At 45.7% G+C, this 12931-nt stretch overlaps 1 protein-coding gene across 3 annotated transcripts in view; it reads left to right on the forward strand.

Moving 5' to 3' along the window:
- negr1 (neuronal growth regulator 1) overlaps nucleotides 1-12931 on the forward strand; it is a 394158-nt gene that overhangs the window by 158636 nt on the left and 222591 nt on the right. The gene's annotated exons all lie outside the window — the stretch shown is intronic.

Here is a 12931-nt window from a genome sequence, read left to right on the forward strand (position 1 = left end):
GGGGTTAGCAACTTAGCTAGCTAGCATCATACCCTGCATGGTTGGAGCTTTCCCGTCCATGGTGGAAAGGCGGTGTATACAGAACCTGGGTTCAACCAATCCCCATTGTAGCAGGTGGCCACAAAGTGATCACTGGACACGGTCAACCTCAAGTGGTGAATGACTTCAGGCGTCATATCGACACCATAAGCAGGATGCCGGGTGGCCTGCACAAGGCTCCATCGTGGTCAGGAAAAGAGTGGAAATGTGTAGTGGATTTGTATCTGACCGGAACATTATTGCCCCCCGGGTACAATGCACATGATTTTGGCCAACATCACTCAGCTACTCGACTACGAATGTTATTTGCTTATATTTACTTTACTTCAGAGATTACTAAACGCTAGCCTAGGTAGCTACCATCTTTGTTTACTTCCTTTCGTTATCATTTCCTTTCTTCAAGGCCAATAGTAAGACGCTCGTCCCGCTTCTTGTAATTATCCAATTTAGAACCACAAAGAAGAGTATCTACCGGATTACAGACTATATGGAAGACCTTTGTAGGTCTTTGATTTTTATACTTTTTACATTAAACAACACATTTATTTGGCAATTCAATGCCGAGACACCAATCGTTGTTTATGTAACAATTAACACACCGTTTTTAATGCATTTTATGTAATTTCCGAAATTCAGCATTTTGTTATAAACATACACGAATCCCCCCCAAAAAATCACCTTTATTTAACCAGGTAGGCAAGTTGAGAATAAGTTCTCATTTACAATTGCGACCTGGCCAAGATAAAGCAAAGCAGTTCGACACATACAACAACACAGAGTTACACATGGAGTAAAACAAACATACAGTCAATAATACAGTAGAAAAATAAGTCTATATACAATGTGAGCAAGTGAGGTGAGATAAAGGAGGTGAAGGCAAAAAAAAGGCCATGGTGGCTAAGTAAATACAATATAGCAAGTAAAACACTGGAATGGTTGGTTTGCAGTGGAAGAATGTGCAAAGTAGAGATAGAAATAATGGGGTGCAAAGGAGCAAAATAAATAAATAAATGCAGTAGGGAAAGAGGTAGTTGTTTGGGATAAATTATAGATGGGCTATGTACAGGTGCAGTAATCTGTGAGCTGCTCTGACAGCTGGTGCTTAAAGCTAGTGAGGGAGATAAGTGTTTCCAGTTTCAGAGATTTTTGTAGTTCGTTCCAGTCATTGGCAGCAGAGAACTGGAAGGAGAGGCGGCCAAAGGAAGAATTGGTTTTGGGGGTGACCAGAGAGATATACCTGCTGGAGCACGTGCTACAGGTGGGTGCTGCTATGGTCACCAGCGAGCTGAGATAAGGCGGGGCTTTACCTAGCAGGGTCTTGTAGATGACCTGGACCCAGTGGGTTTGGCGACGAGTATGAAGCGAGGGCCAGCCAACGAGAGCGTACAGGTCGCAGTGCTGGGTAGTATATGGGGCTTTGGTGACAAAACGGATGGCACTGTGATAGTCTGCATCCAATTTATTGAGTAGGGTATTGGAGGCTATTTTGTAAATGACATCACCGAAGTCGAGGATTGGTAGGATGGTCAGTTTTACGAGGGTATGTTTGGCAGCATGAGTGAAGGAGGCATTGTTGCGGAATAGGAAGCCAATTCTAGATTTAACTTTGGATTGGAGATGTTTGATGTGAGTCTGGAAGGAGAGTTTACAGTCTAACCAGACACCTAGGTATTTGTAGTTGTCCACATATTCTAAGTCAGAGCCGTCCAGAGTAGTGATGTTGGACAGGTGGGCAGGTGCAGGCAGCGATTGGTTGAAGAGCATGCATTTAGTTTTACTTGTATTTAAGAGCAATTGGAGGCCACGGAAGGAGAGTTGTATGGCATTGAAGCTCGCCTGGAGGGTTGTTAACACAGTGTCCAAAGAAGGGCCAGAAGTATACAGAATGGTGTCGTCTGCATAGAGGTGGATCAGAGACTCACGAGCAGCAAGAGCGACATCATTGATGTATACAGAGAAGAGAGTCGGTCCAATAATTGAACCCTGTGGCACCCCCATAGAGACTCCCAGAGGCCCGGACAATAGACCTTCCGATTTGACACACTGAACTCTACCAGAGAAGTAGTTGGTGAACCAGGCGAGGCAATCATTTGAGAAACCAAGGCTGTCGAGTCTGCCGATGAGGATGTGGTGATTGACAGAGTCGAAAGCCTTGTCCAGGTTGATGAATACGGCTGCACAGTATTGTTTCTTATCGATGGCGGTTAAGATATCGTTTAGGACTTTGAGCGTGGCTGAGGTGCACCCATGACCAGCTCTGAAACCAGATTGCATAGTGGAGAAGGTATGGTGGGATTCGAAATGGTCGGTAATCTGTTTGTTGACTTGGCTTTTGAAGATCTTAGAAAGGCAGGGTAGGATAGATATAGGTCTGTAGCAGTTTGGGTCAACAGTGTCCCCACCTTTGAAGAGGGGGATGATCGCAGCTGCTTTCCAATCTTTGGGAATATCAGACGACACGAAAGAGAGGTTGAACAGGCTAGTAATAGGGGTGGCAACAATTTCAGCAGATAATTTTAGAAAGAAAGGGTCCAGGTTATCTAGCCCGGCTGATTTGTAGGGGTCCAGATTTTGCAGCTCTTTCAGAACATCAGCTGACTGGATTTGGGATAAGGAGAAATGGGGAAGGCTTGGGCGAGTAGTTGTGGGGGGTGCAGTGCTGTTGACCGGGGTAGGGGTAGCCAGGTGGAAAGCATGGCCAGCCGTAGAAAAAGGCTTATTGAAATTCTCAATTATAGTGGATTTATCGGTGGTGACAGTGTTCCCTATCTTCAGTGCAGTGGGCAGATGGGAGGAGATGTTCTTATTCTCCATGGACCTTACAGTGTCCCAGAACTTTTTTGAGTTTGTGTTGCAGGAAGCAAATTTCTGCTTGAAAAAGCTAGCCTTGGCTTTTCTAACTGCCTGTGTATATTGGTTTCTAGCTTCCATGAAAAGTTGCATATCACGGGGGCTGTTCGATGCTAATGCAGAACGCCATAGGATGTTTTTGTGTTGGTTAAGGGCAGTCAGGTCTGGAGAGAACCATGGGCTATATCTGTTCCTGGTTCAACATTTCTTGAATGGGGCATGCTTATTTAAGATGGTGAGGAAGGCATTTAAAAAAAATAACCAGGCATCCTCTACTGACGGGATGAGATCAATATCCTTCCAGGATACCCCGGCCAGGTCGATTAGAAAGGCCTGATCGCTGAAGTGTTTCAGGGAGCGTTTGACAGTGATGAGTGGAGGTCGTTTGACCGCTGACCCATTACGGATGCAGGCAATGAGGCAGTGATCGCTGAGATCTTGGTTGAAAACAGCAGAGGTGTATTTAGAGGGCAAGTTGGTTAGGATGATATCTATGAGGGTACCCGTGTTTACGGCTTTGGGGTGGTACCTGGTAGGTTCATTGATAATTTGTGTGAGATTGAGGGCATCAAGCTTAGCTTGTAGGATGGCTGGGGTGTTAAGCATATTCCAGTTTAGGTCGCCTAGCAGCACGAGCTCTGAAGATAGATGGGGGGCAATCAGTTCACATATGGTGTCCAGAGCACAGCTGGGGGCAGAGGGTGGACTATAGCAGGCGGCAATGGTGAGCGACTTGTTTTTAGAGAGGTAGATTTTTAAAAGTAGAAGTTCAAATTGTTTGGGTACAGACCTAGATAGTAGGACAGAACTCTGCAGGCTATCTTTGCAGTAGATTGCAACACCACCCCCTTTGGCCGTTCTATCTTGTCTGAAAATGTTGTAGTTAGGGATGAAAATGTCAGAATTTTTGGTGGTCTTCCTAAGCCGGGTTGGCAGAGTGTGCTAAAGCAGTGAATAAAACAAACTTAGGGAGGAGGCTTCTAATGTTAACATGCATGAAACCAAGGCTATTACGGTTACAGAAGTCATCAAAAGAGAGCGCCTGGGGAATAGGAGTGGAGCTAGGCACTGCAGGGTCTGGATTCACCTCTACATCACCAGAGGAACAGAGGAGGAGTAGGATAAGGGTACGGCTAAAAGCTATGAGAATTGGTCGTCTAGAACAGAGAGTAAAAGGAAGTTTCTGGGGGCGATAAAATAGCTTCAAGGAATAATGTTCAGACAAAGGTATGGTAGGATGTGAATACAGTGGAGGTAAACCTAGGTATTGAGTGATGATGAGAGAGATATTGTCTCTAGAAACATCATTGAAACCAGGTGATTTCATCGCATGTGTGGGTGGTGGAACTGAAAGGTTGGATAAGGTATAGTGAGGAGGGCTAGAGGCTCTACAGTGAAATAAGCCAATAAACACTAACCAGAACAGCAATGGACAAGGCATATTGACATTAAGGAGAGGCATGCTTAGTCGAGTGATCATAAGGGTCCAGTGAGTAGAGGTTGGTTGGGGTCACGGCGATTCAGACAGCCAGCCGGGCCATCGGTAGCAAGCTAGCATAGGATGTAGGTTTGTTTTTAGCCAACTCGTGCGTTTCTGTCGGTAGATTAGTGGGGATCCGTGTGGTAGAGGGGATCAATCCAATTGGCAAAATATATATAGTTATAGTGACCCAAGAAAAATTGTCCGATAGACTTATTCAGATAGCAGCCGATAAGACAGCTAACGAGTAGCGGGCCGCAGATGGGCGTTCAGGTAACGTCGCGACGGAGGTGCCAGTTGGATAACTCCCTCGGGCAGATAACGTCGGTAAGTCGTGAAGGACCGGTGGGGCTCCGCATTGGCAGTAAAACGGGTCCGGATAGGTGATTGTAGCCCAGGAATGGCTGATGTAACTCTTCAGCTGGCTAGCTCCGGAATAATTGATATTTGCTCCGGGATCGACGTAAGCCAATAGTCACACGGGTAGCAGCTAGCTAGCTGAAAAATACAGGTGTAAATGTCCAGAGCCTGCGGTTGAAATCCGGGGATATGGAGAAAAATAGTTCCGGTATGTTCTGGTCTGAGTCGCGTTGTACAAAGTGGCGATAGATTTTCGAGCTAAAGGAATAGCTGAAGACCACAAACCGTGGTTAGCTGAAATACTAACGTTAGCCAGTAAACTGGCTAGTTTCTGGGTAGCTTCTGGTTAGCTTCTGGCTAGCTTCTGGTTAGCTTCTGGCTAGCTTCTGGCTAGCTTCTATTGTGGATTTTCAGATTTTAGGTAAATAATACTTTTTTTTATTTATTGGTGAGGCGGGTTGCAGGAAAGTGTTTTGAAGTTGAGTTTTTGGAAAAGAAAATATATAAAAGATATGCGAAGAAAGGTGTAAATATATTTATATACGGGACACGACAAGACGAGGACAAAGGACGTCTGACTGCTATGCCATCTAAATACTGGAACAATGGACCTAAAAACGTCTGGGGTACTGACAAACAGCCAGGCAAGTGTTATAAAGGGCCCAGAAGTGTTTTGGGGTGAACTTCCCATTTAAATTGCTTGTAAATATGTTTTTATTGTGTTGAAATTGTAAATATTGTGAATTTGTATGAATGTGTGCAGGGCTCCCTTTTAAAAGAGGCCTTGGTTTCAATGGGTTTTCCCTGTTCAAATACATTTAAATAAATACAATACATAAAATTGTAATTACTGTATCATGACGAAAACAAACACCTAAATTAAGTAAATTAAAGGTTATGCAAGAAGCTTAAACACTTGGTGCAAGAAGGGGAATCACTAAGATTGTTACTCTTTCATGACATTACTAACCTACCACAAGACAACCTGGCATTGTGTGTGTGTGTCTTTGTCTGTCTGTCTTTGTCTGTCTGCGTGTGTTTGTGTCTCCCCTGAAGGAACACATTTGCCATCATAGCCCCTGACATTTACAGTTCTTACTTACTTATGTGGTTCTCAAAACTCTCCTCGGGGACCCACAATCGCCTGATTCAACTTGTCGACGAATCATCAATCTCTTGACTAGTTGAATCAGGTGAGCTAGTTCAATGCTACATCAAAATTGTGAAACATCTTGGGGTCACTGAGAAGTTTGAGATCCACTGACTTACAGGCCTCATCACCTTTTACATTGTGTGCGTCTGCGTGTGTGTATGTGAATGCATGCAAGTGTGTGTCTGTGTGCATGTGCATATGTGTGCTGCATGTGTGTGTTTGTACGTGCTTGCATGCGAGTGTGTGCCTGCATGCATGTGCGTACGTGTTTACGTCTGCTCTCCAAAATGACATTGTGAGTCCTCACAGAAATGGCTGCCATTAGCTCGGGCTAATTAAAATAGTGGGTGACAAAGGTTAGAGACTCTGCTTGCATGTGTCCCTTTTCTCTGGAGAGACAGAGGCTAGTTAGAGAGAAAACAGCAGTGTTTCAGTGTACTTCATTAAGATGTTTCAACTGACCTCTGGTCCCCATGTCTCGATACGGAAAGCTCCTGGAGTTTGTGTCTGAATCCCAAATTCAGCGGGTGTGAAACTAGCGGTTCTTAGTGGTTAGTTGTTCAACGTTTATTGTGGTTAGTTTGTGACAATAATACAAGTTGGTGTTTTGGAGAACAGCAAAGAAATTTATTCAAACTATTAGCATATTGTATATCCGTTGTATGCGTATGCCTCAGTCAAGACAACTAGACTCTAATTTTGCTCTCTGGTAAGCTATAAACAAAATATCAGTGATACATATGCACACTGGTTGGATGGGAATGGTTTCTGCATTCAGCATCTGTACTTCTGACCTTCCTTTGGTCTTGATGTTTTTATGTCAGGATGAACTCATGCATTCATAGATACCAACCCACATTGGTTATTTGAAAATCCCCAGACTCCACAGTATAGCATTTTGCCTGGGAGCAGTTACTGTTTGTGAAAAGTTTGTACTGGGCTTAATTGGGTACCAAATGTACCCTTTAAACCCATGATTGTTCCAACCTCTTAAACAATCATCATTCCCATAAGTTATTTCTAAAGATAAAATAAACTGATCATGAAAGTAGCACTCGTAACACTACTTTCAGTGAATTATCTGACAGCGGATTCACATTTGATGTACTGCTGTGCTGCTATCCCTAATGCCTATCTGAAGACAGCTTCAAATCTCCCTGTCTGCTGTTGTGTTACAAAGGTACAGGTGGTGGACGCAAACATTGTACCACCTGGATGAATGAAGGACAATAAGATGACAATGCCCCACCCAAATGTGCTTGAGAAGTCACCCAATAGTCATCTTGTTGTCCCTCATTTGTTTCCATTTTTTTCCACCACTTGTAGGTTTTCTATCCCTGATATCCCTCAACCCTGATTTTATTCTCCTTTCTCTGCAAGACCAACTGGCTACCTGTTCACTCCAAATGTCTTGGAGAGAGTACAGAGGTTTCAAATGTGTCCTAATTGTTTCTAATCTTGGTGAACACACAATGGCTAGAGGCATAATATGCATAACTGTAGTTTTCAATCTGAAAAAAAATATATTTATGCTCAGGTTCATTGAATATTAGGGGTATCAACACTCTATCTCCATGTGTTTTAATGCAAGTGGGCTTAATAGGGGCGGCAGGTAGCCTAGTGGTTGGAGCGTTGGACTAGTAAAGGTTGCAAGATCGAATCCCCAAGCTGACAAGGTAAAAATCTGTCGTTCTGCCCCTGAACAAGGCATTTAACCCACTGTTCCCTTGGCCATCATTGAAAATCAGAATTTGTTCTTAACTGACTTGCCTGGTAACATACAAAATAAAAATAGGAGCATACTGGGCTTAATTGGAATAACAGTGATTTATGGTGAAAAAGAGAATGCATAGTATTCTAGTCTATAGTGTATATGTATACCCCAAACCATATGTTTTCAAATATGTTATGAGTAGATTTAGCTAAAGTTACTATTGATCATATTGAACAATATTTATTTATTGCCATTTACATTCTAGGCTATAGAGAGAGAGTGCTTGTTGTGCTACTGTACCCTTTAATTAAGTCCACCTGTCAAATGTAGAAAAATGGCATCTATGTATAACAGTGCAAGGTTCATTTTACAGTAAAATACGACAAAATGCATTTAAAAATGTAAGCTGTGAATGCCTGAAATCTAATTCCACCTTGACATTATGGGGTATTGTGTGTAGGCCAGTGACCAAAAATCTTAATGTAATCAATTTTAAATTCAGGCATTAACACACAAAAAAATGAAAAAAATAAAAGGGTATGAATATTTTCTGAAGGTACTGTATGTGTCTGCTGCCAACCTTGCGTCCAGAATTAATCATGACCCCAGCTTCTGTCTTGAGCAAAGCCAATATTATCCACATCAAATGTTCCAGCAAACACAATGTGCCGTGATGCTACTGTATATCACCCAGCAACGGTATGGTGTGGTCACAAGCTGATATTTCGAAAGGGAAAGAGTATTGTAAAGGGAGAGAGTATGCTCTCACCCGTCTGCCATTTGCTTTGTGTCTTCTTTTTGTATTTTCAAAGCATCTCAAAATCACTTCACTTAACTCAAAATACGTATTGGCTTATACATGTAATTGAAAAGCCATGGTTATCAGCTTTGAAGATGAAAAGAGAGTGGCCCCCTCGTAAAATAATTGTGTTTATCGTCAGAGAGATGCTGGGGAGAGACACTGATTACCATGAATAAATTAGGCACAATTTCCATAAGTGGATGATACCTTATCTTAAAATGACATGCCAGTGTGGAATCTACGTTCTAGAGTAATTGCCTCTCTTGCAAGATGTTTCCAAAAGTTCATTTTCATCAATTGATTTTTATTAAATTTGAGAAATACTCAGAAGTGCATGACATTTCCATCGGGCTCGTTCAGAATCACACTTTCTGCATCGTTACCCTTCATCTGTAATTACTCAACACATGTATAAGTTGTGACATTTGTGGAAGCATGTTATGTGTGCATCATTAAGTCATGACAGGAACATTATCATAAACTCATGACTAAATAGTCACTGAACTTGCTCATAGTTGCACTTCTTTTGCACAGTTGCCGTTCTCACGTATATATCTTCCTTCAAACTCTACATTTTTGAGGCCGATGCTTGACAGACTTTCTCATTCAATAACATTCATAATTAATCCAATGATCAATCATTGTAATGACTTACCCGAATGCCCAATCAAAGTTGTGCATGCCTAGTGAGGAGATCAATGCACTTGATTAAAAAAACGACAGCCATTTGTTGTATACATTTTTATTGAAGTGACATTTAATCCTCACTGTTTCCTTCCTCTCTCCTTGCAGCTTCTCTGCTTTAATTACAGTATCAGGCCACAGCCAGTGGTAGGCCAGTTGACTTAATGTACAGCAATACAAACTACATTTTGTTGTTTAAAGCTCAGAAGTAGGCCATTTAATGGGTTGTGAAAGCAATATAATGCCAGGGTTAGGTAACTGAATTTGTGGCCACCGATTTAGCTTCAGTGTTTGGTTACCAAGTGCATCTGTTGTGAATCTCCTGAGAAAGGTGCTTACTGTGATACAGTTGTTAAAATAAAACTAGGGCATTTACAAAACAAGATAGAAACTACAAATCCAGTGTTGAGGACAACTGGACACATTTAGAAAGAATAGAGGTATTCAGTTCAGGGTGAGTCCCTGTATCAAATTAATTAATAAACAACAAATGTTGTGTTAAAACTCCTGTGATCTTACTATTACTCAGCAGACAGTGGTACTGTTAGCAGGCATAGCTTTGACATTATATTTTTAATGGGCTCCTCAATCTGTACACTCTTGAATTGACCCTCCAGGCAGAAACTTCCAACACTTGGATACATTAATACTCTGAATGAATCGAAGGATCCATCAGGCATAATGATACCATTATAGCAGTATGTTCATTGGATAATGTGTATATGGAAACACACATAGATAAAAGACTAGTGCAAATTTGATCCTAAACAATATTTTACCAACTATGCAATGCAGTTGTCCTCTTTTGTTCTCTTTGACAATGCAAAAGTGGGCACTTCTGGGAATGAGTGCTCCAATTTAACACCTTTTCCCATCTATTATGTGGGATTTCAGAGTTTTTCCCAAGTTTGGCTAATAACAATCAATTGTGCTATGTATTGATATTGGAGGCAATACATGGTAAATACATGAAGTGGGAGAAAGACTGCTACTAATATGGGCCTTATGCGTGCATGTAGGTCTCATGTAAAGGTCACAGGCTGTCACGCCCTGGCCATAGAGAGGCTTTTATTCTCTATTTTGGTTAGGCCAGGGTGTGACTAGGGTGGGCATTCTAGTTTCTTTATTTCTATGTTTTCTGTTTCTATGTTTTGGCCGGGTATGGTTCTCAATCAGGGACAGCTGTCTATCGCTGTCTCTGATCTGCACCTTGGTCCGATCCTTTCAGCGAACGTGACAGAACTACCCACCACAAACGGACCAAGCAGCGTGGTACGGAGGACTGGACATGGGAGGACATCCTGAATGGGAAAGGATCCTGGACGTGGGAGGAGATCCTGGCGGGAAAGGATCGCCTGCCGTGGGAGCAGGTGAAGGCAGCGAGGAAGGCGGAGGCAGCGAGTAAAAGGGCCCAGGATTACACAGGGTCACGGCTGGCACGAAAGACCGGGAGGCCACTCCCCCAATTCTTTGGGGGGGGGGGGGGGGACACGAGGAGATTTGCTGAGTCAAGTTGGAGACCTGAGCCAACTCCTCGTGCTTACCGTAGGGAGCGTGGTACTGGTCAGGCACCGTGTTATGCGGTGGAGCGCACAGTGTCTCCAGTGCGCGTTCACAGCCCGGTGCGCTATATTCCAGCTACCAGCCAGGACGGATGGTGCCGGCTCAGCGCATCTGGCCGCCAGTGCATCTCTACGGCCCAGGATATCCTGCGCCGGCTCTGTGCACTGTGTCTCCTGTGCGTCTGCACAGCCCAGTGCATCCTGTGCCAGCGCCCCGCCTTTGCCGGGCGAAGGTAACCATCCAACCAGAACGGGTTGTGCAGGCTCTACGCTCGAGAACTCCAGTGCGCCTCCACGGCCCAGTGTATCCGGTGCCTGCTCCAAGAACCAGGCCTCCAGTATTTCTCCCCAGCCTGGTGAGTCCTGTGCCTGCTCCCAGAACCAGGCCTCATGTATGTCTCCCCAGCCGGGTGAGTCCTGTGCCTGCTCCCAGAAACAGGCCTCCTGTATGTCTCCCCAGCCTGGTAAGCCCTGTGGCAGCTCCACGCACCAGGCTGTCCATACGTCTCCTCACTCCAGTGATGATCCATGGCACGAAGCCTCCAGTGATGATCCATGGCACGAAGCCTCCAGTGATGGTCCATGGCACGAAGCCTCCAGTGATGATTCATGGCACAAAGCCTCCAGTGATGATCCATGGCACGAAGCCTCCAGTGATGTTCCATGGCACGAAGCCTCCAGTGATGATTCATGGCACGAAGCCTCCAGTGATGATCCATGGCCCTGAGCATCCAGTATTGATCCGCGATCCGGAGCCTGCAGCGGCGGTCTCCAGACCGGCGCCTCCAGCGTCGGTCCCCAGTTCGGAGCCGCCAGTGAGGGTCCCCAGTCCGGGGCCTGCAGCGAGGGTCCCCAGTCCGGCGCCTCCAGCGACGGTCTCCAGTCCGGAGCCTCCAGCGACGGTCCCCAGTCCGGCGCCTCCAGCGTCGGTCCCCAGTTCGGAGCCGCCAGTGAGGGTCCCCAGTCCGGAGCCTGCAGCGGCGGTCTCCAGTCCGGCGCCTCCAGCGACGGTCTCCAGTCCGGAGCCTCCAGCGACGGTCCCCAGTCCGGCGCCTCCAGCTTCGGTCCCCAGTTCGGAGCCGCCAGTGAGGGTCCCCAGTCCGGGGCCTGCAGCGAGGGTCCCCAGTCCGGGGCCTGCAGCGAGGGCCCCCAGTCCGGGGCCTGCAACGAGTGCCCCCAGTCTGGGGCTTGCAGCGAGGGTCCCCAGTCCGGGGCCTGCAGCGAGGGTCCCCAGTCCGGGGCCTGCAGCGAGGGTCCCCAGTCCGGGGCCTGCAACGAGTGCCCCCAGTCCGGGGCCTGCAGCGAGGGTCCCCAGTCCGGGGCCTGCAGCGAGGGTCCCCAGTCCGGGGCCTGCAGCGAGGGTCCCCAGTCCGGGGCCTGCAGCGAGGGTCCCCAGTCCGGGGCCTGCAGCGAGGGTCCCCAGTCCAGAGGCGCCACCAAAGTGGGGGGAGCCAGAGGTGGAGCGGGGTCTGCGTCCCGCACCGGAGCCGCCACCGAAGTAGATGCCCACCCGGACCCTCCCCTATAGAGTCAGGTTTTGCGGCCGGAGTCCGCACCTTTGGGGGGGGGGGGGGGATACTGTCATACCCTGGCCATAGAGAGGCTTTTATTCTTTATTTTGGTTGGGCCAGGGTGTGACTAGGGTGGGCATTCTAGTTCTTTATTTCTATGTTTTCTGTTTCTATGTTTTGGCCGGGTATGTTTCTCAATCAGGGACAGCTGTCTATCATTGTCTCTGATTGGGAATCATACTTAGGCAGCCTGTTTTTCCACCTTAGTTGTGGGTAGATGTCTTTGTTGGTGGCCTGTATAGCCCTAGTAAGCTTCACATTCATTTTTGTTGTTTCTTGTTTTGTTGGCGACATTTAAAATAAAGTAAATTGTACCCTACCACGCTGCACCTTGGTCCGATCCTTTCAACGAACGTGACACAGGCAGTCTTTTGAATCAAGGTAATGTAAGGAGAAGTAAAGCATTACTTTTGAGGTTCCTACTGCACATGATAAATAATGACTTCTAAACCTGTACTTGTGGTCTGTATCAATCAAATCAATCAAATTTATTTATAAAGCCCTTCTTACATCAGCTGATGTCACAAGTGCTGTACAGAAACCCAACCTAGAACCCCAAACAGCAAGCAATGCGGGTGTTGAAGCACGGTGGCTAGGAAAAACTCCCTAGAAAGGCCAGAACCTAGGAAGAAACCTAGAGTGGAACCAGGCTATGAGGTTCCAGGTGGAGATTATAACAGAACATGGCCAAGATGTTCAAATGTTCATAGATGACC

Source organism: Salvelinus alpinus, chromosome 16, assembly GCF_045679555.1.
Source record: "Salvelinus alpinus chromosome 16, SLU_Salpinus.1, whole genome shotgun sequence".
Lineage (NCBI taxonomy): Eukaryota > Metazoa > Chordata > Actinopteri > Salmoniformes > Salmonidae > Salvelinus > Salvelinus alpinus.